Raw genomic sequence first — 21,136 nt, 5'->3', positions numbered from 1 at the left:
CTTATCGGTGGGGTCACACATCAATGCAGAACTAGGACTGTCAGCATGTCTACTTAAGAGCCAGAGAGTAAAGTCTTCAAAGTACTGGATCTATATCTTGGTTCCAATAAAGACTAGACTATAATTAAGTCCCAACTCTGTTTAGTTTATGACAGCGACCTTCATGTGAACGGCACATTCCGTTGTTAACAATGAAAATACAGCAAACTGCTCATCAGTTGTCAGCAGCAGACACTAGCAGCTGTTCATCAGCTGAAATACAGAACCACAAATTTATTTTTAATTTTGCTAATTTTTAAATATTTTGGATACCCAAAAAATAAAACCACAAGGCCATTAAAACAGGAATAAAAGAAAAGCTACTGTAATTGAGCATGCAACTTGACTTTAGCAGCAAAGGTTAAAGCACAAATGCTATGGACAGACTATCAGCTTTTTTTTTTTTTTAAGATTTTATTCATTTATGAGAGACAGAGAGAGAGAGAGAGAGAGAGAGAGAGAGAGAGAGAGATGCAGAGAAAAATGCAGAGGGAGAAGCAGGCTCCATACAGGGAGCCTGATGTGGGACTCGATCCTGGGACTCCAGGATCATGCCCTGTGCCAAAGGCAGATGCTCAACCGCTGAGCCACCCAGGCGTCCCGGACTATCAGCTTTCATTAGGAAAAAGGAAGCAAGAAAAAAATAAGCAAAACAAGAAAGCCTCCTTGTGTCTACACTGGGATCTTCTGTCACCACAAGAACATCACTCGGTCTGTCTCAGGGATGTCACATGTACAGGTTTCTTTTTCCCACCAGTTTTTTTAGGGCAGAAATTCTTTGCAAAGCTGTTTTTTTTTAAAATATTTTATTTATTTATTCATAGAGACACAGAGAGAGAGAGAGAGAGAGAGGCAGAGACACAGGCAGAAGGAGAAGCAGGCACCATGCAGGGAGCCAGACGTGGGACTCGATCCAGGGTCTCCAGGATCACGCCCTGGGCTGCAGGCAGTGCTAAACCACCAAGCCACCAGGGCTGCCCGTAAAGCGGTTTCTTATATTAACCCCTAAACAAAGCTCTGATGCTGAATCTGTCTTGGATGAGGGTCTTTCCACACAACCTCCCACAGCAGCGAAGTGACTCTGTGCTACTACTGTAAGCTACCCACCATCAGATACACACAGCGTGGCCAGCGGAAGAGGCACAGTTACGGAGGAGAAAGTCAGGCATGACCCTAGCTTGGAGGGGTCTCAAAATAGACAACTGGTGTGACTTCACACTGTCCATGAAGAAGATGTGAACTGAATGAACAACTCTGAGGGTAGGTGCGTCCCTACATGAGTCCAAGAGTCTCAGGGTGCCACCACCCGAATGGATGCTGAGCCCTGAAACGGCAGTGCAGACAAGGACCGCCAGCACAGAGATCCTACAGCCTGCCCAGTGCCCCTAGAGCCACCGCCTCTCATCTTGCATGGCTCCTGCTGGGGGTTCTGTGTGCACCTGAGCAGGAATGTCAAGCCCACACCATAAAAATCACAACAATTATTTCCATTCCCACGTGAAGAAGTGGCTAAGTAGAACCTGAAGCTGAATCTCCAGAAAAAGGGAAACCTCCACGAAACCAAAGATCATTCCATTAGGTCAAATTCTTTTGGATCTAAGTGTAGTAAGAACATAATTAAGATAATTATGTGAAAAAGACGCAGCTTGCTTATTTTTTTTCTCTGAAATCAATGCAGGGTGGGAAGGCAGTATACAAAAGACAAACTGGGGAAGGAAGGGAACATATAACTATCAACACCCTGTCTGGGGACAGGTAAACAAGGAAATTGGGAAGTAGGAAACCCTTCTTCCTATGGTTTCCCCTTCTTCCTGGGAAAAGCCAGCCACACCATTCCTTGGTTAAGACAGCTGGCCCAGATGTGTTTACATTTAAAATTAGAAAAAGAATGCCAAATGGGCCTCAGATGCAGGTCCTTCCCCTTAGGGTTCATGTTTGATTAACTTTGCCACTTTTACTCATTTTTTCCAAAAGGTACACACCTCCTCAAATACCAACCATGATGCAGGAAAGAAAAGTGGCTGCATTGAAACTGGTCCCACAGCACCTACTGCCCCAGTTCACATGCATCCTGGGCTCAGCACCCCTTTACCATCGTAAAGTGGGTGAGGTCCAAGAAGCCTGTGCTTGTATAGGTATATCTATCAGTAGTTACCATATTTGAAATTAGAACAGAAAATGTTTGAATACTTCTTTATTCATTTAAAAATTATAGAAATCAACAAAAAATTATAAAAATCAACATATTATATGTAAAATATTTTTTACGATAAACAACTATAGTTTCCAAAACAGCAGCAGCAAAATCTTAGCAAGAAGAAGGACGTAGTTTGGCATTTTCACACAGCTCCTTCATGTCAGACTTAATGGAAAACAAGTGGATTTTCATATCTGTCAGCTTTCATTCTTACATTAGGAAATATGTTAGTTGATGCACACAAAGAAAACCCACCCTCACAAAGAAGTCCTGTGGGGACAATATTTTACCAGCCAATTCAGAAAACTGCGGGTACTCTTTGTTAAGACAATACCAACACTCGACAGGTGTTTTATTTTTCCCTGAAATCTTGTTGCAGTGTGCAATCTAAAACCTTATCGGTAAACTTTTTACTTTATTACTTTCAAATTATTACTTTCAAATCCATTGGTCTGTCTTGAACTTTCAATGGATCTTCCACCCAAATGCAACTTTGCAACATCGTGCATTGATCATGTGGAAAATACTGGTTTATTGAGTCATTCAAGTTTTCCAAACGCAGTTCATTATGTATTATCAGCATTACATTCATTAATATTAACACTGATATCAGAAACATCTTTAAGTATTGAGAAGCTGTCAGGATCACAGTGACAGAGGCATACTTTGCAAAATTCCAATTCCACTTGAAAGCTCAAATTTTCTCTTCAGCAATAGCATTAGTTGCTTTCCTTGAAGTAACAGGCTTTGTTCAATTAGTAAGAAATAATTGTAGTTTATCAATTATTCTTTCATGTTGGTCCATGAAAAAACAGGGCTAGTTCAGCTAGCAACTTAAGTGCAGAAAAGCTTGTCCTCCAGGCAATGCTCCAACTCTGAAATGCAGAAGTGTTTTCCACAAACTTCCTGTTTTGTCCCACTGAGTATTAAAAAGAGTTGTACTCAAACGTTGAGACCTAATAAACGAATTTTTACTACTTCATCAGGGACATTTTTAGGTGAAAATGGCTTTTTTTAATTGCAGTGAAGAATAGAAGGACCCAACTGCAGCCAGGCGGCAGCAGCTTTGACACATCAACCCCACACCATCAGTGCAAATGTCAACACACAAAAAAAGCAAATGACCTCTTATGATCATTATTTCAACCGTCTGATCTCACAGACCCCCCTGTCAAGGTCTCAAGGACACCCATGGGGTTCCTTGGACCACACTTTTAACAACCACTGCTTTCAGGTATTGTATATCCAGAAAGAAAGCATAAGAACCATGTATGACTTAAAGTGAATTTCAGATAACTTCTGGTATAAAATACAAACCATAAACAATTACAAGCAACTTTTATTTGATTAACCAACTGCCAAAGATAAATGTAAATACACTAGAGAAGCTTGTGTTTACCTTGCAATAAAATTTTTGGTGTTTACTATTATAATACCCATATTTTAATTCTTCCCTGGTAGCTATAAATTGTTCACGACGTTAAGTATTTACTCTGACAACATAAAATACTACCTCTGCCAAAGATACAGGAGTACGTTAATGTACACCCACCTGCAGATTTAAATATTTCAGCCTTATTTCTTCATTCTAGGAGGAATTTTAGTCTCTGTGAACTCTTTCACACAATATTAAGTGATCTTCCTGCGTTCATTCCCACATTCTTCAAAAAATAACCACTGGGCACTGCGCCCAACAGATGCTACAAAGAAAGAGAACATGACCCTGCCCTTAAGATACTCAATAAAATAGTGACCAAGTACAAGTGACAATTGGGATCCACCTGGGATCTACTGCTTAGCTAGAGCTAAGAAGAGGCCTAGCTAGGGGAACACAGGTTGAGGCAGCTACCCCACAGCCTTCGTAAAGATCTGGGGAGTTGGCAGAAAGAAGGGGATAAAGGTACAGGTCTACTGGCCAGGACCATGGAAAAGCCCACAGCATAAAACTAGCAGAGGCTCGCTCTCAATTAACGAAACCTAAGGAGATCTGCCAGAGGCAGTGAGGTCCTAGTGGTGGGGGTCATCAGCCATAAACAAATTTGGGGGGACATTTAAATATGGACAATATCTTCAGTGACACTTAATATATTCATTTTTTAGAGGTTATGTGAATGTTCTTGTTCTCAGGACGTGAGCATCAAGCATTTAGTGGTGAAATACAGTGATCTCTGCAACTAATTTTCAAAAGCAGAAAAAATTACAGGTTAGCAAAAATTACCAAAATGTGTAATTCTCACAGTATTTCAAACTTTTTCATTATTACTTGTTGTGCTGATCTGTGATCAGTAATTATGATTCACTGAAAGCAAAGATGATGATTAGCATTTTTTAACAGTAAAGTGTTTTTAAACAAGGTAGGTGTATTGCTTTTTTAGACATAACGCACACTATTGCACACTTAATCAACTATAGTGTAAACATGTATATACACTGGGAAACCGTAAGACTCATTTGACTCACTTTATTGCAATATTTGCTTTGTTGCAGAGGTCTGGAACCAAACCCACAGTATCTCCAAGGGGTGCCTGTACACATGGATGAAGCAATGCCCCAAAATACTAATCCTTTTTGAGTCTAGATGGAGGACACACACCTGTGAACTCACTGCTGTCTTCTAGCAACTTTTCTCTGGATTAAGGGGAGGAAGGGCAGCACAGAACCACTGACTCCACAGAACCTGCTCATGCTGACAGGCCAAGCAGTGCCTGGAGTGCTCCCTGTCGCGGCCCTGGCCCCACATCATGCTGGTGTGTGTTGACGATACAGGGAGAAACTGGGTGTGGATACACAAGAACAACCTATACTACTCTGCAATGTATCTGATAAAAGCTCTTAAGTAAATGTTTAGAAAAAAAACAAAAATAATAAAACTCTCAATCCACTAGCTGCTCACTAGCTGCCATGACATCCCTCCTGTGCCAAACTCTTAAGGCATGTTCTAGAACCCTCATCCACAACGTCTCTTCCCTCTCCCTCTGAATCTCAAACAATACTGTTTCCAAACTCAGTGTCAGACTGGAGCTTTTCTCCAAGGGACCAGACAAGAGCCCTGTATCAATGACTGAGTACCTTTGGGCCCTAGCCCTTCCATTTCTCCCTCCTTCTCCCAGTACCTCTGCCCTCCTGCAAACGCTCCCCCCTTCATCTGCGGAGCATTCATCCACCTGGTTCCAAATGACCCACACGCTGTGGGGCACTAGTGAGGCCCCTTCCCCGCTCCCAGGATATAGCCCTGGGATGCTAGATGGATGGATGGTCTCCCAGGACTGCCAGCAGGCTCACACATCAATGACTGGGAGTAATCCCCATCTCCCACCTTGCCTTCTCACCCCGTATTTCAAACACACTATGGCCTTTAACAATAAAATCCACTCCAACACTTTCAAAGCTGAACTCTTCCTGCACCAGCACTAATCTTCCCCCAAGAAAGCTCAAGGAGATACCACCAATCTCCCGACCCCTCCCACAAAGAACTCTGCAGACTTTTTTGAACTTCTGCTCTGCTACCCTTAAGTATCCAACCATTACCAAACCCCACGGCTTCTTTATGCTTGCTGATTTTGACCTGACTGACTTCCTTCCTTCCTTCCTTCCTTCCTTCCTTCCTTCCTCCCTTCCTTCCTTCCTCCCTTCCTTCCTCCCTTCCTTCCTTCTTTCCATCTTCCCTCCCTCCCTCCCTCCTCCTCTTCCTCCTCCTCCTCCACTTCCTCCTTCTGCTTCCTTCCATTGCACCTGGTCTGCTGGGTGCCCCATCATCCTTGAACTGGCCTCTCACCAATTCCTCCTCTAGCCCCTGACACACAGCACCATCTCCCTGTAACACAATCTGAATTTGAGTCCATTGATCTGGCAGGCTGAGTGTCCCCTTGGTCCATCCCAAAGCCACAGAGGGCTCAGGCAAGAAACCAATCCTCTCTCATCCACCCGTAGACAAGTTGCACATTAACATTCTTCCAAAGAAAGCTCATCCTCTCAAAGCCTAGCTTAAGTACCTTCCATGCCCTCCTCTGCTTATAAGTGTTACATCCAAATTTCTCCCTAGGTTTCAAACCTTCCCCAATCTGGCTCTGCCCCGTCTGCCTCTTGATAGCCTCCTTTTATTCATCCATTTAACAAATGTATTCTAAGCCAAATGCAACTCTCCACCTGTTTTTGTACATGAGCCAAAAGGAAAAAAAAAGATGCTATTTTGTGACATGAAATTACATGAAACTCAATTTCAGTGTCCATGAATAAAGTTTTATTGGAACACAGCCATGCCCAGCTGTTTGCATGCTGTCTATGGCTGCTTTGGGGCTGTAAGGATTTGTCCGGTGCCTGAAAGTCTCCCTTTAATGTTAAAACCATTGCAGTAGGCATTGGGTGACCAATGTTGCCAAGAATCATGCTGGGCATGTGGAAGTCATCCACAAATACTAGTTGAGTAAAGGAATGACCCTGCAGTTCAAATGTTCCTGTAAACAAAGATAATCCTGAAACCCACGCTTCAGGTCTTGGGCCTGACAGGTCTTTCAACCCTTCAGCTATAGGACAGTAGAAATCTTGGTTTTATCTCATTAAAAAAAAAAAAAAAAAGCATTCAATACTTGGAGACTGCAGTTGAAAGTCAACCTCTCTCCTATACACTTGATGTACTTGTACCTCTATTTTTTCAGTTAAGATGGAAGACATTCAGAAGTGTGGAAATGCATGAGATGACATGGGCCAATTCTTCCACCTCTAGAGAAGAAAGCTATGTTTCAAAGAAACATTGTATTGATTGTTATGATCATATACCTAAATCCAGAGATAGCTCATTCTATGACTGAATTAAAGACAAATTAAACACTTTCTCCACAGACATATGTTCATATAAGAAATATTGACCCTAAGATTATAAGAATTCATACTATTGCAAACTGTCTAAAATCATCTAATAAGATTTAAAATTCTCAACAAAGTAGGGGATCCCTGGGTGGCTCAGCGGTTTGGTGCCTGCCTTCAGCCCAGGGGGTGATCCTGGAGTCCTGCGATCAAGTCCCACATCGGGCTCCCTATGGGGAGCCTGCTTCTCCCTCTGCCTGTGTCTCTGCCTCTCTCTCTCTGTGTCTCTCATGAATACATTTTTTTTAAATCTTTAAAAAAAATATTCTCAACGACATATCATTGAATAACAACACAAATTACAGCACTGTGTAGTTACAGCATCTACCACAATTTACAATAAAAAGTGCAAGAGAAGTCACTTCCCTGGAGAGAACAAGAGGGTATCTGAAACCTAATGTCTATCAAGGAGGGTTGCTGGGACAGTGTTCGGTGGAGCACATACTGATCAGTCCCTCACAGCAGAAACACAAAAGTCATTGCAGGTTCTTGTACTTACAATAAATGTGTACTTTACACGCATGGCCAAGCTTTTCCTTAGCAAGTTTACTAATTTAAAACACCTCTAAGTTTCTGGCCAGTTCTAAAATTTCAAGATTCTATGATGTAAGTTTACCACAAACAAAATTCTGACTACAAAAAAAAAGGGGGGGGGGGGGCAGCCCTGGTGGTTCAGCAGTTTAGCGCCGCCTACAGCCATCCTGTGTCCCTGCCTCTCTCTCTTTCCTCTCTGTGTATTCTCATGAATAAATAAATAAAATCTTAAAAAAAAAATTCTGGCTACATGCACATTTCTATCAATTAAGCTAGCACCTTACAAGCTTGACAAGCATAAGATGACCCAGGACCTGGAAGGTGATGCTGATAACAGTAATTACAGGAGTTGCCATGTATTAAGCATCATATCATTCAGTCTTCACAATAATGGATGGGGGCCGTTGTGCCCCCATTTTACAGACAGGCCCATCCCTAAACACTCCCCTTAGATGCAACACAGTATGAATGTTTACTAAGGGAAATGAGACCAGAGTACCCTGAAGAAAAGGGGGGTGGGGATTGGGAGGAAGCAGAGCATGCTCCACAGTCAAACCTCTGTGTCCTGCTAACAGGGCCCATATGTTATCCATCACCCATGCTTGCTCTTCCTCCCTGGCGTCTGCCCAACCATCTATCCTGTAGCTCCCTCCGGAAACTGAAAGCCTTTTATCACCCATCTGTTTCTCCTGCTCAATGCCACATACTGCAAAGCCAAGGGAGGAGGGTGGTCAGCAGTCCAAGGGTAAGGATACTACAGTGTCCTAATCTGCTTTTTCCACCTCGCAGTTTCACAGAAACCAAACGAAACAACTAGCACGTGCCAAAATGTTAAGGGGATTTGTAATCCTAACCAGGCAACACAAAAACAAAAGATTAACTCCCAACTCGAGCAGTCATTAAAATAAGTAACAATGACAGGTAGCAGATGCAGGGACAGTTCTAGAGGTTTCTGATCCACACAACACGTCAAGCAAGTGCAACCCCTCAGAGGCACAGCTGATAACCAAGGAGAAGTAATTAATATGATCTACAACAGAAAACAGAGTCTAGGAAGACTTGCTAAGGTCATGTCAGGGACACTGGCTGACCCATGCACAGCTCTCACACGGGTTCAAGGGTGGTAGACACATCCCATGCCACTATCGTCACAGGGCCCAGGGATCTAAGTTTATGGTCTCTCAGTATGGTCTGTCAAGCTCAGAGTTCTCATTATGTAGTCCAAACTCAGTCATGAAAACAATACAAAAAGTAAAGAAACCACTTGGAACCCCAAAATTAACTGGTTCAGGTAGAAGATTGAAAGTTCATGCCAACAAAAATGTCCATGTAAAGCATGTATCTACAGTTTAATTTTTTAAAGCCACTTTAGTAGTCAAATATCTTCTTCAAACTAGTAGGCCTTCCTATTGGGGCTCGAGAACATCAGGAAGCCTGTGTGCGGTGGGATGAGGACTTGAGAGTCCAGGTTGCAAGCCTGGTAAATGCTGAGCTGAGGGTTTCAGGAGTGCTCCCCACCATACCACCTGGCATGTGGGGCCAGGGCTGCCCGTCCCTGCAGGAGCCAAACAGCCAGCACAAGGAGCTCTGGGTCTCAGGCCCCAACACTCTCCTAGCCCACATAACATTAAGACAATCTTATGGGCAACAGAGCTGAAACGCCTCTCTGGAGAGGACTACTCCACCCAAACCCAGAAACATCTCAATACCTGCTACCTGGAGCACAGAACTCTAGTCTAGACTTAAGTGGGGGAACCAAACAAGGGGGCCAAGCAAACCAGGACTCCAGGCACAACTTCAGACTGGACAGCAGCAAAGGGGCCCAGAACTATTACAGGTTAAGATCATTTCCAGATGATATTTAAATTTTAAGAAAATTTGTTTGCTACACCAAATAATTCACTTTGATTAAAGACACATGACATAGGGGTGCCTGGGTGGCTCAGTCAGTTGAGTGTCTGCTTTCCACTCAGGTCATGATCCTGGGGTCCTGGGATCAAGCCCCACCTTGGGCTCCCTGATCCATGGGACTGTCTGCTTCTCCTTCTCCCTCACCCCCTCTCCCTGTTCCTGCTCCCTCACATGCTCTAATAAATAAAATCTTAAAAAAAAAAAAAAAAGACACATGACATAATTTATCTGCATCTCAAAAATGTTTTCACCTTAGCCCATTAACCTGACTTTCAAGGGGGACAAATTTCAACTTGGAAACCCAAAATATTTAGACTCTTATTTAAAAAACAAACAAACAAAAAAACGGTCCAGCACTAACCAGGTACCCTTGGAAAAGAACTCTTACCTAGCCCAATAGGATAACATCTACCTGAAAGCAACCTTAGGAAATTTTAAGTTTTTAAAAAATAAATCTAGGTAATGACACCATGGGAGGTCATGTTCATTTCTGACCCACAATTCTAGTACATTCTAATCACAATGCATCGATACATGCAGCTAAGGATCTGAGCAGACCTTAGAAAGAGCTAGCATTCTGTCTCTTTACTGAGTCCTCCCATTCCTCTCTCAACAGAAGGGCAGAAAGAAATGGTTATTCAGTGATTTTCATCAACAGTTCACACTTTTGATTTTACTGAACTTGTAGTTTGTAAGGAGTGTGGACCTAATTTATGATTACGTATGCCAGGGAAAATATCCTTGAGGAAAAACAGATGCATCAAAGTGTATGAGTCCCTTTTTCTTTTACTAAGGACATCACTGGAATAACTAGTAAAATCGAATTAAATCTGTTGCTCAGATAATAGAGTTGTATCAATGAGAAACTCTGAATTTTAATAATTATGTTGTGGTTGTATAAAAGAATATCCCTGGAATATAGAAAACAGCCTCTTAAGGATTTAAGACCAAAGGGGCATCATATCTTACATTGTTCAGGGAAAAAATACACACACACAGATTTGTAGAGAGGAGAGAAAACCTAAAAATCTAGAAGACTGTCACAATTCTTTGTAATATTCCTGCAACTTCTAAGTCTGAAAACACCCAATTCCTACGAAGAGATGCTGAGGCTTTTTCTCCATGGAACAGCAGTGAGGATGGATGGAAGCATTCTCATTTGAAGGCAACTTTGTCATCACTCGTTCTACTTCTGAAAGGCTGCCACTGCCACTTCCTTTCCAAGATTACCCTAAAATGAACTAAATTTCTGACCTACACTCTCAGCACCTTCAGGAGGTGAATGAGACAGCTCAGTGGCCTTCTTCCAGATTGCCCCAAGTCTCGACGTCTGTAATTAAGAGCGTGATGCTGCTGGCGAGCAGCACCACCACCCGTAAGGGGAGGACACACTCTGAACGGTACTTGGCATCAGTCGAAGTATTCCTACCATCTCACTGTTACTGAACCCCCAACTTTGATTTATTTCTCCACCTTGCATTAGTATTTTTAGTTTAGAGCTTGGGGAACTCACAAACTATAGCCCAGGGGCTAAATCCTGCTATTTTGTAGAGTTCTACCAGAAAACAACTACACCCATGCTGGCTTCCACCCTAAAGGGCACAGCTGAGCAGTTATGACAGAGACACCAGAGTCAAAAATATTCACTTATCTGGCCCTTTACAGAAAAAGTTTATTGAGACTTCTGCCCTAGAGCTCAAAAGTGTTTATGAAGACATTGGTGGCATCTTCAGATCTTGAAACTGCCTCAAGACTGAAGAATAAAGAAATCAGGACCTATTACCGTAGAACAGGGATGTTGAGCTCTGAAAGAGGTGGCTGCACTATTATTACAGGGCGGTTCAACTGTCTCCAGGTCTCCACTGGCTCTTCTTGCTCCACCTCTTGTCAGCCGTAGAGAGTGGCTTCTGATTCGTTATAATTGGATCCATAGAAATCCCAATAAGGAAAAGCAGGCTTACGGAGTTCTTGAATGATCCCCAGAACTCAAGAACCAAGTCTAACTGCACTTTTCATTAGCAGCTGTGTTTGAAGGGAACCCCAAGCATTACATACTTGTTATTATTTTATGTGGCCCCTTCCACTTTTTCTCCTCCCTAACACAGGATGATTGCATTGTACAAGTTTGAATTACACAAGTCTAAAATAACATACTAAATCCTCACTTTGCAAAAAAATGTGAAAATTACTTGAATGTCACAAATCTTAAAAATTCACAAGATGTTTAATTACAAAGCTAAGAAGACCAATTCACTGCCAACAGGCAGCTGCCACTTTTAGCTAGTCAACAGGACACTAGGCCTTCTCTGTCCAATTCAGTGTAAAAGCACAAGGGGTGTGAATTACACAGCATCTCCAGGGAAGCGTTCTGGCAGACAAGGAAGCCTAATGCAGCACTTTGCTCCTGAGGCCCAGTCTCGGCTCCTGCCGACGAGAGTTCACAGGAGGATGGTGTAACAGCAGACAGGTACATCTTGGCCATCCACCTGCCGACGGAATCACAGGGCTGCACCATGGTGACAGCAGGAACCGCAGCCTGAGTCCATCCGTCCCTGCTCTGTGAGGTTCAGATGCCTGGAGCTCTGGCCACAACACTGGACACAGTTGACAGCAGGGAGGGAGTGCCGGCAGTACACACACCAAGTTTTCCCTGCTAGCTTCATCCAAACCCCCTTCCAGCTCAGAAAGGTTAAACTTTGCTTCAAATTATTTGATGATTTTCTACCTTGTGAAAAAAGGAAAAATCACTACAAACCACAAACAGCACTTTTTGAAGCACAGAATATAAATCTTTATTACTAAACAGTTTGTCAGTACAGGGTTCTGCCCACAGATGCTGAGGCCTCAGCTTGATAGGCTCAACGTAGTCTTGGTTTCCTGACCACACTCCCACCCTCGTGGCCAGACCTCTGTCTAACCGGGGGTCCTGTCCAACCCACCTTCACTTCCAGTGCTCTACGTGTGCTCAATTCTTTTATATGCGAATACAAGGCAAGGAAATGGCAATTTCCACATACGCATCCATTCCACCTACTACTTTGTCAGCGATCTAATTAACACACGTTCTCATCTCTGCCTTCTCTGGACCTTTGTTGGATATTGTTCTTCCATTACTTATGCACTGGGAGCAATCTGAGCTCACGGGTTATTCACCAGTCATCCACCATCACCACCACCTCTCCCCCCCAATGTGACACTTCTTACAGTCAGAAAGTGAATCTTACTGTCCACTCTACTATGGAGGTATATGGCTCCAAAATATTTAATGAAATCATACAGTTCTTGACTATGGATAGAAATGAAAGGTGCAGAAAAATTAATTCAAAAGAGGAATCAATTTCATGCGATATCACAATATTTTGGGCATACTCTCTGCTTGTGGCTTAATATTTCCATCACATTTTAATTCAACAACATCCACAGGTTTCAAGCAATGGGAGGCTCCAGGTGCTGATCCCCAGTTCTGCTTCCTCTTAGAGGTGTACTCTGGAGCATTGTGAGGAGGCCATACCTTCACCACTGCACTGGGGGTGAGGAGTCAAGAACTTTCTCCCGGAAAAGCCAGGCATAGTCCTGGACAATGAACAGAGCCAAAAGGCGAGGCAAAGATAGTGTATTAGCTAAAGCTCTAATTTTTAACTGGTTTCACAGCCTGTACAAAAGTGGAAAACCGAAGGGTTAGAAAAAAAAGGGAAAAGTAGGGGTGACTGCTAATTCTAATTCTCCGCCATGAGCTAAATAACCTCCAGGTACTGGCCCCCCCAAAAAAAACAAGTGTAGCTTTTTAAGAGCAAATTCCAGTCATATGATCCCACTCAGTACTTGGCTCTCAAATTCCCTAAAACTCCTCCTCACGTCCCAAGAAAATGAACATTTCAGAATGGTTCAGAGTACTTCCAATGAACAATCCATTATGTGATTTTGTTATGACCATCATATACGTGAAGTCAGAGAACACAGTAACGATCTTTATTTACCTATTATAGGGAGGACTTTTTAAAGCTTTTATCTGAGACGTTCTCATTGAAAACCTTAATGTGTTATTTTCCCCCAGGAGCTCCTTCAAAATGAGAAAAATGTTTATTTTTCCCAGACTTAAGTAGCTAAACTGATAGTTATGTGTACATTTTAAAGTTAGTCTTGTGGGTCATGTATTTAACCATACAGCTAAAGTTGTCAGGATTTATACAATGTAGACAAAGATCTTAAAGATGATGGCTTTCTCAGCTATACTGGGTGCTATCACTAAACCATTACCACAGCTCACCCAGAACCTGTGCCCGAAGCACCCAAGTAGCAATCCACAAAACAAGACTGTTCTTTATCTTATTTCCTTGGTGACCATCTAGCACAGGAAGTATTTCTTCTGCATCAAAGGACATATATACCACACCCAGCAATCTTTTTACATGCAAATTGAGTCTTTCCCTGTTTTTTCAAGACCTGGATACTTTTTGAGGAGCACCAGTTAAGATTTTGGTGAGTGACCCTCAATTTGGGTTTTCTCGTGACTGAACAATGTAAGCATTTGTCTCAGTGTATCACACTGGGGTACGTGATATCATATGTCTTATTACTGGTGATGTTAAGGTGGTATTTGTAGGTTTTTCCACTGTGAAGTTACCATTTTTCCCTTTGTAATTTATAAATATCTTTAGAGAGATACTTTGGGGCTATGTAAAGATCACAGATTGGAGACTTCAGGAGACATGACAACTAAATGCAGAGTGGGATCCTGGATTAGATCCTGAAACAGAAAAAGGATATTAATGGAAAACTTACGAAATTCAGTTAAGTCTGTACTTTAGTTAACAGTACTGTGCCGATGTTAATTTCCTGATTTTCATATGGATATCTGGTTATGTAAGAAGTCAGCATTACGGGAAGCGGGTGACGGGAACAGGGAAGCTCTGTGAACTATTTTTGCAACTTTTCTGTAAATCTAAAATTAAAAGTCTCAAAATTAAAAGTTTACAAAGCTGCAGATTCTGATCCCATGTCTGGTGGGGGCCTGAGAGTTTGCCTTTCTCTCAAACACCCAGTGATGGTAATGTCACTGGCCCATGAACCACCTCATGTGAGCCTTGCTAGGCCCTGACAGATATAGCTGACATATTTCACTGTACACAACTTTCGAAGGACAGCTGACTAAAATGCACCAAGATTACACTTCATGTACAGTAATCACTGCTTAACTAGAGGCGATCCTTAAACTTGGCACACTGAAGTGCTACCTTAGTACAATGACATGGTATAAGAAGCCAGTGTGATAAGACAACCTTAAGAGTCTGAAATCACAACCTTTGCTACACTTGTCTATGGTTGGCCTTCCCCAGCTGAGCTTGGCATGCCTCCAAGGCTGCAGAGCCAGAACCTCCAGGAGGAACACACGACATCCGCCCACACTGCAACGCGGAGATGACCACGGGGACAATGCTCAGGGCATCGGTTCCACTGACGGATGGCATCCATTACCAAGAGAGGCAGCAGAGCAGAAAGACAAGAACGGGCTCTGTAATTCCTGCTCACAAGGAGCAACTTGCCACAAAGGTGATCTCTGCTCATCCCATTAAATTAATTTTTAATTGCATATAACAATCCCACAAGAAAGAAAATATGACACAGACAAGATACTTTGCAAATTTCTGGGAGACTGATAGGATCTAATGGAGGCAAAGGAAACCACAATCTGGGGCATACAGGAGTGGGTACAGCCAAAGTGGGTAAGCCTGTGGCAGGCCAGAACACTCAGCAGAGCACAGGCCGTTTCTGCTCACACCCTCCCTAGACCAGGTAGACCAATCCCAAATCAAAGGGATCTGGTCTTAAGCTGTAAGACCCACAGAAAAAGTCTCTGCAATCTGGCACTCAAAGTCCCACACAGTAACAAGTTCCCAATGACTTGAGGGGAGACCCACACATTTTCAAAACCAGCCCCACAGACTCAGAGCTCTCTGCCCATTTCCTCTTGCTTTAAACAACAATTACCAATATTTAAGGAATATTTGCCACATGAAGTATGAAGCCAATATTTTTTAAAAGGCAACAATGGCACTAGAGGAAATAAGAAATCAAAGAACAAAAGAATTGAAAAAAATCCCATGTTGGTATCCTCAAAATCAAGAATATGTTCACAAGTAGCTACTGGGGGGGGGGGGGGGCGGGGAGAACACATAAGTTTTTGATCAATTTTCAACTGTGGAAATAAAAAATTTTAAACAGGATTGGAAGATAACTTGAAGCCCTCTCCCAAAAAAGAGAAGAAAATGACAAAAGAGGATAAAGACACAAGATTCAGTGGGTCAATCCAAGATGTCCATCATCAAAATAAAAGAGTAAATGCAGGGGAAATTGTCAGATACAAGAGGATTTCCCAGAGCTGAAGGGCAAGCGCCCAGAAGCACTGAACATCCACAGTGAGACTCCACATCCTAGGGCACTCTGGAAATGTCCTAACACCAAAGCGGATTGTAAGGAGTTACTCAAAACGAATAAGACTATTTGGCAGAAATGATATTGAAATGAAGAAAGCCAAGATTAAAACATGGAATCCTGTACAAACTGGGATGTATAATAAAGGAAAATATCAGAAGAATACTTGTACTGGCCTGAGTAATCAATCCAGATTAGAAAAAGAGGACAGAGGGCTGAGGAGGATGGGGGGGAGGGAGGAGTGGGGAGTTGGAGAGATGACCTTATCCCTTGATAATTTACAACGTAAAGAGTCAATGGGAACAGAGAATGCAAAGAAAAAGAAAGGCCACTACAAACAACAGAAAAAAACAGAAAGCTGTAGAAGTGAAAAACAGTATTTGCTCGGTCTTAAACAATCTGAGTCAAGTGAACACAGTGAATTAAGGGGATAGAAAAGGTGGGATATGATAGGAAGGGCTCAATCATCGTATGATAACAGAATGTCAACAATGTGTAAGACTAATAAAATACCAAGGTACTCTCCAGAGCTACGGAGACCTTCCCCAAGAGCAAAAAGATGTTAAGTCTTTGAGGAGTAAGACGGGGCTGTTGCTCTTCAACCTAAGTTTTCCCCTGAGGGTTTACCGTGTGCATGACTGCTAGATGTATTATTATTTAAGAGCACGGACCTCGGAGAGAGGAGTTCAAGGCCTTGGCTCCCCGCGTCTTGGACGAGTGTCCTAACCCCGGTGGCCGGTCACCTCTCTAGATGGCTGCGATGAGAAGCCCTGGGAGTGGTCCGCAGGCCCAGCCACAGCACAGAGCGCGTGCACGGCAGCCACTTCCAGACCCTAAGGCCACGGGATGTCCACGGAATCCAACATCCTGAGCACATGTTCTCACTTTAGTGCAACACAAGGGAGAACGAAGCTAAACAGAGACGACTCATCTCGGGGGCTGTTCCGCGGTCTCCCCGCCGCTAGATCCTCCAGATCCTCTAGATCCTCGTATGCAGGGCGGTCCGGAAGCGGAGTAATGGGCGGGCGGTCCCCCGGGTCCCTCACCTGGGGCGACCCCTGGACTACCCCGACCTTGGCGAGGCCGGGGGGGTGCAGCCGGTGCAGAGGGCGCCAGGGGCGGCCAGCCCCGAGCCCCCCGAGCCCCCCGGCAGCCCCCGAGCCCCCGCGTCCTCGAGGAGCGCCCGGTGCAGGGCGCCCACCGGGGGCGGGGCGGGGCGGGGGGCTCGAGGCAAACCCCAGGCCGCACTCCCCAAGCCTGAGCGCTCCCCTCCCCTCCCCTCCCCTCCCCGTGAGCCCTCGGCCCCGCGGGGCGGGCACACCGGGCGCAGGGCGGCCTGCCCGCGGGCCCCGGGCGCCGACTGACAGGGGAGGCCTGTGCCCGGGTCCGTCCGGGGCGCGGCGCGGGGCCCTCGCGGGGGGCGGGGGCGGCTGCGGGGGCGGCGGCGGCGGCGGCGGCGGCCGGGGGAGCCAGAGCGGGCGGGGAGGGCGCCGGGAGCGGGGCGCGCCGGCGGGGCCGAAGGCGGCGGGCCGTTGGGCGGCCGGGCAGGGCGTCCCGGGCGGGGGCGGCGGGCGCGGGCGCGGCGGCCGGAGGAGGGCGCAGGGAGGAGGGAGGAGGGGAGATCTCGCTCTCGCTCTCGCTCTCGCCCCGCGGGAAGGGGGAGGTGGAGACGCGACCGGCTGCGGGAGCTGCAATTACCGTGTGGGCTGCGGAATTCTCGTGGTGTTTGTCGGGGAGATGCGATAATGGCGTCCGTCCTCGCGAGAGAAGCCGCCGCTCTGCGCAGGCGCCGCGAGTCCCTCCCCGCGGCCCTCCGCCCCGCCCCGTCTGCGCAGGCTCCTCACGCGGGGCGCGCCGGGCCCGGGGACCGGGCCAGGGGGCGGGGCCTGCCGCTCCAGGCCTCCCGCGCGCGCCTTCGCCGGCGCCGGCGACCGCCGAGCATGCGCACGCGTCGTCCGGCCGCGCCACGGTTGGGGCCTGGAATCTTTCCTTTCCCGGCGCGCGCTCCGTCTCCTCGCTAGCCCCGTGAGAAGTCGCGTCGGTGGACCGCGAGAGGAATTTACGTTTCTTCAGAGGCTGAATGAATAGGAATTAGGTGCGCGCGACGACTACATATCCCGGAGGGCTCTGCGCGAGCCGCGAGCTGTGGTTCCTGGGAATCGTAGTCCCGGCGTGTGCGCCAAGCCTGCTGGTACTTGTAGTCTCTCCGGACTCCGGCCTCCCGTCGGCGCCCGCGCCCGCCACTGCTGGGACTTGTAGTTGGAGACGGGGGGCCTGAGGCCGCTGCGACTCCGAAGGGGTGCCCCCGAGTAATAGCTGGTGCTCCGGGTCCCCGGAGTCTGACCACACTTCCCAGGGCTCACGCGTGGGGGAAAATGTGTGTTCGTGGTGTGACCTGTCCCGTGTGGAAGTAATCTCTGTGTGTGCGTATGTACACGAACATGCGGTGTGCATGTGGCTGTGTTACACGTGTGTAGCATAAGTGCTGGTCTGTTGGTGCTCGTGGGGAAAAACCACTGGCTGTACACACCATCCGGCAATGTTACTCCTGCTCACTGGTATCACTGTTGCTCTTCTTGTGCGTTGGGGTTACCCTGCTTTTTGTTTTCTTCTTTACACTTGCCTTTGTTTTCTGAGTTGTTTACAACGGGCAAGAATTTCTTCGGTCGTCCAAAAACAAGACTGTGGAGCTATTTTCATTTGGAAAAGAAAATGCTCTACTGTTTCTGTAACTTTCCTGCCTACTTCCCTTTTTGCCGATGATAAAAACCTGATTCTTGGAGGCAGTAACGAGCTGCTTGCCCTTGGGCAACCTTGCTAGTAATAGTCTCTTCCAGAATGCACACTTGGGGGATCTACCGAGGCTGATCTTTGGCTTAGCTTTACAGGAAAGGTGCCTTGAAGAAATTACAGAGAACAATCACAGAAGATCGGTGCTGGAAAAGATGCTCGCATTGAAATGAGAATTGTCCTGGGAGGAAGGGAAATTGCTCAGCAAGGTCACACTGCTGGAAGAAGACAAAACCAGGGTTTAGAAACCAAAACACTCTGGTCTAGAGTGTGCTCATAGTGGGGAAGAGGATGGCAGAAGCTAAACGTGCAAATCCTGAGAGATAAGTGAGGGCAATGTCTTCTATCCCCACCTCTGCCTCAACCGTAGCCAAAACTAAACACTTAACTAAGAATTCTTAACATGGACATGCAAATATCTGAGTACAGAGTAGATAAATGTAGACTGATCTTTTTGTTTTTGTTTTGTTTTTTTGTTTTGTTTTGTTTTTTGTAGACTGATCTTTTTCATGTTATTTCAAAATCTCAACAAAGCTTTTGTCTGTAGCTCTGTTGTGGATATGGGTTGCTGGCTCCTTCCTGGCGAGGCCTAGCACACTACTGGGTTCTATACCAGTGCTAAGTCATCATCAGGAATTAAGCCAATCAAAATTATAATTATACTTATGCCAGAGTCATGGACTTCTCTTTTACGTTTTTGATTATTCAGATTAATTTATTTTTCATTTTGCTGCCCAGAAAGCTCAAATAGAGGAGAATGTTACTTTGTATTGACATCTAGCTGATTAGCCATGGTTTTAAAAATAATTCAATATCTGGAAACTGACAAAGACAGTTATCTACCAATGGAGGGTTTCTTCTTTATTGCAGAGGGTCCTCTTCCTTGCCCGTCAATCCATACAAGGATCCAGTCCAGGAATGTCTGGGTGCTCAGTGGGTTGAACATCTGACTCTTTATTTCAGCTCAAGTCATGATCTCAGGGTTGTGCAATTAAGTTCCACATCCACTGCTTTAGATTCTCTCTCTGCCCCTCCCATTCTCTGTCTCCCTCTCAAAGAAAAAAAAAAAATCCAGTTCAGTTCTGGAGTTAATGAGACTGGTGTCACATTAGTGGGGGATTTATGACTTTACGAGAAGAGAAGGAGGTGCACTCTGGCCTGAATGGCACCAGAAATGGGGGACCCCTTCCATATGCGTGCATTGGGCATTTGCAAAGATCTCAAAACTGTGCATTGCTCACTTCAAGTAAACCATAGAATTCTCCAGAAGGGTCCTATTCATGAAGATGTCACTAGGATGGAGAGAACTCTTATTCATGAAACTCTCAGTTGCAGAAGAAAAGCCTAGAAAACAGTGCTATTGTCTACAAGAGCAAGGACATTGAGTTGGCCTGACCTGGGCTTGGAATCCAAGCTTTTCTGTAGCAAACTGCATGCTGAGGCCTTGTGAGCCTCGGACATCTCCTCTGGAAACTGTTATTTCACAGTTAGAGCTCATGGGGATATCAGGAGGATTCAGTGAAGTAGAGTTTGTAAAGAGTTTAGCAGAAGGTCTGACTCAAGAAATGATCATATTACGCTGTGTTAAGTTGCCATGCCTTCAGCTAAACACATAATCTCTGTTCTTTGTGAAGAACATGAAGTTCAGAGAGGTTAAGCAACACATCCAGGGTCACAAAGCCAAGGCAGTGCTAGAGCTTTGAGGAGAAAGATTGTGAGATATGGCAGGAAGGGCAGCTAGGCTGTGGCCTATGCAGGTCCTTGTTGGCCAAGAGATAGGTTTGGTTTTGATCCTAAAATAATGGAAAGCCTTTATAAGGTTTGGGACAAGGGTAGATAAGATCTGATTTGCATTTCAAAAGTCACTCTAGCTAGAATGTTGAAAATAAATTGGGGGTGGAGGGGAGAATTTCTAAGTGGATTGGGGAGAGCACTTGCGGAGGCTGTGGCAAGGGTCCTGGCAAGAGATGATGGAGGCCTGAACTGGGGTGATCACAATGGAGACTGAGACGCAGAGAAGTGGACAGTATCAAGAGATGTCATGGGGTGAAATCAACAGGACTTGACCATAAACCCGATACTGGGGGCAGAGATAAGGGAGAGGGGCATCTGAGATGCTGTCTGGGTCTGCAAATATGGATAACCAGATGGATGGAATCACCATTCCCTGATATGGGAAAGTCTGGACACTACCAGCCACTGACCATCACCCATGGCTGTGGAGACAACCTTGAACAGCGTCTCTTTGTAATTGTCCACCTAAGGGGGCTATTTTGTAATTCCTCTCCTACTCCAGGATTCCTTTTCCTGCTTCATACAAAAGCACTTGCTGGGAAGAGATCAAGTTTGAGGATGAAGGGGAATTCATCC

The 21,136-nt window shown here is 45.2% G+C and overlaps 1 protein-coding gene across 8 annotated transcripts in view; it reads right to left on the bottom strand.

Annotated features, from left to right (window-relative positions):
- The window catches only part of BANP (BTG3 associated nuclear protein), a 104,946-nt gene extending 87,132 nt beyond the window's left edge, over positions 1–17,814 (bottom strand). For 6 of the 8 annotated variants that reach the window (XM_072819540.1, XM_072819543.1, XM_072819544.1 and 3 more), the window contains exon 1: positions 17,675–17,814. The gene's annotated coding sequence lies outside the window, so the exon portion shown is untranslated. Of the gene's footprint in view, positions 1–16,647; positions 17,095–17,674 lie in introns of those variants that run through there. The other 2 variants (XM_072819541.1, XM_072819542.1) reach the window with 2 other exon arrangements.
- Positions 17,815–21,136: the final 3,322 nt, after the last annotated feature.

The sequence above is a fragment of the Canis lupus genome, chromosome 3 (assembly GCF_048164855.1).
Source record: "Canis lupus baileyi chromosome 3, mCanLup2.hap1, whole genome shotgun sequence".
NCBI classification, from domain to species: Eukaryota; Metazoa; Chordata; class Mammalia; order Carnivora; family Canidae; genus Canis; species Canis lupus.
Note: the sequence above shows the minus strand (reverse complement) of the source record. Positions and strands in the feature narration are given on the sequence as shown.